The sequence below is a fragment of the Neomonachus schauinslandi genome, chromosome 3 (assembly GCF_002201575.2).
Source record: "Neomonachus schauinslandi chromosome 3, ASM220157v2, whole genome shotgun sequence".
Lineage (NCBI taxonomy): Eukaryota > Metazoa > Chordata > Mammalia > Carnivora > Phocidae > Neomonachus > Neomonachus schauinslandi.
The window spans coordinates 173,951,262-173,956,482 of NC_058405.1; the positions used below are offsets into that span (position 1 = coordinate 173,951,262).

The window sequence follows — 5,221 nt, forward strand, 5'->3', positions numbered from 1 at the left end:
AAAGAAAGAAAGAAAGAAAGAAAGAAAGAAAGAAAGAAAGAAAGAAAAAAGAAAAAAAAGAAAAAGAAAAAGGATGGGCTCTATTTGGAGACCCTAAAGTCACTTGCCTTCTGTTTATCTCACCTCCAGCCTCTGGGATATAGCACTGAAGGGCAAGCTGACTCCACCATGGTGACTTAGCAAAGCCTGAGACCCCCAGCGATACTGACACCACTTGAGATCAAGCTAGGGCTCCGTTGCCGGGGGCGTGCGGGGGTGGTGTTGACTCTGGGTGGCCAGGGGCTGCAGTTGCAAGATCAGCCCAGGAGAGGGCAGCATTACCTTCAAATCAAAATAAATGGCAGTGGGGACAAGAAATTGAAATCATCATCGTGAAAATACCCTCTACCCCATAGAAGTTGAATCAGGCAGCCAACATCCAGAACCCAACATCACCCTTGAAGGTTTGCAAATCCTCTCACATGCATTCATTCTTCCCTCTACATTCCTCCCAGAGGAGAGTTTAGCGGTTGGCAAGAGTGTGAGCCCAGCCGGAGACGCGCAGTTGAAGTTAATCACCCTTGTGCTCATAGGCCCTCCAACTTCTCGCCGGCTTCTAGCACTTCAGGGTCCTGTCCCTGTGGTCGTCCTCTTCCCCCACAGAGCCTTCCTCCAGACCAGTGGTTCTCAGTCTCTCTGTGTGAGCCTGCACTTTCAAGTACAGCACATTGGGATGCTCTGGGCAAAACCATTCAAAGGTGTAATTCAAAGAATTGAAAATCTTTCCATGGTTTTCTCGGAGCTCATTTTTTGGTTGGTGCCAGAGCCCCCGTCTTAGGCAGCTCAGGCTGCTGTCACAAAGCAGCGTGGACTCGGTGGCAGGTGGACGTCCGGGCGCCAACATGGTGGGGCTCTTAGTGAGAGCTCGCTTCCGGGCCTGCAGACAGCTGCCTTCCCATGGCATCCGTGCACAGTGCTGACAGAAACAGGGCTCTGGTCTCTCCCTCTCCTCCTGAGGACACGAAACCCATCACGGAGGCCCCATAACTTCAGCTAAACCTAACTGCGTCCCAAAGGCCCCACCTCCAAATACCATGACACTGGGGGTTAAGGCTTCAACATAGGAATTTTGAGGAGACACAATGTAGTCCATAGCAAGCCCCATGTCACACTTCAGTAGGATGATTTCCTGTCCGGATCGCGCTCTCTTACATATTCATGAGGCAAGGTTCTAGCAAGTTCTAACAAAGTTCTATCTGGCTTTAATGCAGGCCTGCTTGTTTTCTCTCACATGCAGCCAACTGCAGTGAGCTCTGCCCCATGCGGCCCAACCGGCACACTCAACATTCTGTCAGACAGACATGGCTGCCAAACTAGTGTCCTTGGTTGTGGTAAAAATAAACTGTACAAATGGTAGCTGGGGGTGGAGGGGTTGAAGACGGGAACTGGGCAGATGGGAGACAGGTGGGAAAAAGACTTTTCATTCATCATTTTTAGTATTTTTTTTTTTATGTTTGAAACATGTGGGGGCACCTGGGTGGCTCAGTCAGTTAAGCGTCTGCTTTCAGCTCAGGTCATGATCTTGGGTCCTGGGGTGGAGCCCCGCGTCCGGCTCCCTATTTTCCCTGTTTGGCGGGGAATCTGCTTCTCCCTTTCCCGCTCCCCCGGCTCTCACTCTCTCACTCTCTCTGTCTCCCTCTCTCTCAACTAAATAAATAAAATTTTAAAAAAAAATGTGAAGTGGTTCCCGTTGAACTTTTTAAATGTAAACTGTAATCTTAACATGTTAAAAACTAGGAACTTTAACTTGGGGATGACAAGTAGGTGGTGCTGCTGAGAGCCCTGTGTCAGTCACCACCCAGAGAGCCAAAGAGACCTTCAGCCAATTCTACGAGGCATCTTTCTGGGCCTGGGCCTAGAGAATTGTCCTGTCTTAGTCCCCTCCACTCCAGACCCTTGACTCCAAATCAGCTCACCCGGGCTCTCTTGGTCCTTCTCTCTTTCCTGTCACTGGTCTGTCTAGAGGCCTAAACTCTCAGTCCCCACACTGTAACCCAGGGCATGCTGGCCTCTCCTCATCTCCCACCTGGCCCTCTCTGCCTTTATTGTTTCTAGATGTAATTCCAAATAGCTCCCCAGATGTACTCCCCCAGTCTCCTGGGCACCAAAGAAACCTCAGGCCTGGGTTTTAAACTCACCCTGGCAGCGAATTCTCATTAACAAGCACTGACTATTGAAACCCACCTGCCTGCCCTGGAGACCTTCCCATTTTCTGTCACTTAAAATAAGGAGCTTGATTTATACTTGAATATACATACATCCAGCTTCCTGCTGAAATTATCTCCCCTGCTCCCAAGGCCCCAGACCCAATGAGTTTGTTTGGCTGCATGGAGTTGGTCTCTTTGTTTGTTCATTTAAATTTAGAGCTGGTTTTCAACGTTTAAAAATTTAGACTTATTCACATTAGAAACCATCAGAGTTTCTATGCTGTCCTCTAAAATTTGGGAGGTCTGGCAATACTGAGCCCATGGCAAAAATCAGCTGACCCTGGTACAGGAAAGAGATCCTAGAAACAGAACCACACTCATGCCATCATCTGATTTTCAACGGAAGTGCCAAAGCAGTCAGATGGGGAAAGGAAAGTTTTATCAAACGAACCATTGCTAGAATAGTGAGGTAGGGGAAAAATATGAACCTTGACCCCTACATCATACACAAACATTATTTTGAGATGAAGCATCAGCCTAAACGTAAAAGCTAAAACTGTAAAGTTTCTAGAAGAAAACATGAATGAATATCTCCATGACTCAGGGGCAAGCAAAAAGTTTCTCGGACAAATCAAAGAATGCAATAACCATTTAAAAATGTCTTTGCTAGGGGTGCCTGGGTGGCTCAGTCGTTAAGTGTCTGCCTTTGGCTCAGGTCATGAGCCCAGGGTCCTGGGATTGAGCCCCACATCGGGCTCCCTGCTCCGCAGGAAGCCTGCTTCTCCCTCTCCCACTCCCCCTGCTTGTGTTCCCTCTCTCACTGTGTCTCTCTCTGTCAAATAAATAAACAAAATCTTTAATAAATAAATAAAAATTAAAATGTCTTTGCTAAACTAGATTTCATCAAAATCAAAATTTTCTGCCCATCCAAAAGACACCATTAAGAAAAGGGCTAGACAAACCACCACCTGGAAGAAAACAATTGTGAAAGATATAGCTGACAAAGGGCTGGCATCCAGGGTATATCAAGATCTCCAACAATAATAAAAATAGTAAAAGACAACTCAAAAAAAAAAAAGTGGGCAAAAGATTTTAACAGGCAGGGGGCGCCTGGATGGCTCAGTTGGTTGAGTGTCTGACTCTCAGTTTCAGCTCAGGTCATGATCTCAGGGTCATGAGATCGAGCCCCATGTCAGGCTCCGCGCTCAGCAGAGAGTCTGCTTGAAATTCTCCCTCTCCTTCTGCCCCTCCCCCTCTCTCAAATAAACAAATAATAAAATCTCTTAAAAAAAAAAGATTTGAACAGACACTTCACAAAAGAAGATATACAAATGAGCAGTATGTCCATGAAGGATATGAAGGCTGTGGACCAACCAGAAGTCTCATATGTTGTTGGTGGGGACATAAAATGGTAAAACCACTCAGGTAAAAGGTCTGGCAGTTTCTTCTAAAACTAAACATACTCCTACCCTCTAACCCAGCAATCCACCCCTAGAAATACACCCCGGAGAAATGCAAATATATGCTCACAAAAATATTTGTACAAAATATTAATAGCTTTATTCGTAAGAGCCAAAAACTAGAAACAGTCCAGCTGTCCGCACATGGAGGATGGCTAATCAAACTGGTCTGTTCATACAATGGAATACAGTGGAAGACTTCTCAACAACTAAGAGCAATGAACTACGGATACACTCGACAACACGGATGAATCTTTAAAACTTCAAGCTGAGGGAAAGTACATTCTGTATGAGTCTACTTTCGTGAGTTTCCAGAACAAGCAAAACTAATCTATGGGAGAAGATAATCCGGTGGTGGCCTTGTTCTCCATCCCTTCTCTTCTCGTTGCTGAGGCCACCATGCTCTTGTCAGCCTCTGGCCCACAGTCTCCCTGAGACGGAGCACCGTGCCTTCGATTAAGCAGCAGAGCTCTGATGGAGAGAGATTTGAGGTTGATGTTGAAATTGCCAAGCAATCTGTGACTATCGCGACCATTTGGGGAGATTTGGGAATGGATGAGGCAAGCAAAGTGGACAGATGATGTCCCTATTTGGGACCAAGAATTCCTGAAAGCTGACTGAGGAACATTTTGCGAACTTATTCTGGCTGCGAATTACGTAGAAATCCAAAGTTTGCTTGATGTTACATGCAAAATGGTTGCCAGTACAATCAAGGGGGAAACTCCTGAGGAGATTCGCAAGAACTTCCATATCCAAAATGACTTTTCCTGACGAAAGGCAGCCCAGGTACTCAAAGAGAAGCAGTGGTGTGAAAAGTGAAATGTTGTGCCTGACCCTGGAACACTCTAGGGATTGTTCCAAAGACTAGTTGTGCTGCTCTGTTTGTGATTGTTAGTATTAGACCAACAGTAGACAAATGAAGCAGCAAATCAGTGGTGTGGGCAGAATATTGTCCTCCTTGCAGGTGTGGGTTGAGTACAGATTCCAAACATAATGCTCAGTTTCTTCCAGGATGATCAAATGTCTCTTTTTTTTTCTTTGCTACAAATAAACCTGAACAGTGGTTTTCTCTAGAAGGTGGTATTTGGGGCTTTCCCTCTCTTTGTAGAGCGATTTCTGCCTAGTTTATTGTCTAGTTAACTTTAGTGACCTGATAAAAGTTGGCATTATAAATAAAACAAGGTGCAAAATAGAAAGAAAAGAATCAGAACTGGGGCGCCTGGGTGGCTCAGTCAGTTAAGTGTCTGCCTTCGGCTCAGGTCATGAGCCCAGGGTCCTGGGATCGAGCCCCGCATCAGGCTCCCTGCTCCATGGAAAGCCTGCTTCTCCCTCTCCCGCTCCCCCTGCTTGTGTTCCCTCTCTCACTGTGTCTCTCTCTGTCAAATAAATAAATAAAAATTTAAAAATAAAAAATAAATACTAAAAAAAAGAAAAAGGAAAGAATCAGAACAGTGGCTACCTCAGTGGGGACAGAAGCAGAGACAAACGGGAGGGACTTGAGGGAATCTTTAGGGATAATGGTAATGTTTTCTATATTGATGGAGGTTGGGATGAGACAGGAGCACATATTTGCCA

At 45.8% G+C, this 5,221-nt stretch overlaps 1 pseudogene; it reads left to right on the forward strand.

The window, feature by feature from the left end:
• Positions 1-3,526: 3,526 nt before the first annotated feature.
• Positions 3,527-4,465, forward strand: LOC110592008 (annotated as a pseudogene).
• Positions 4,466-5,221: the final 756 nt, after the last annotated feature.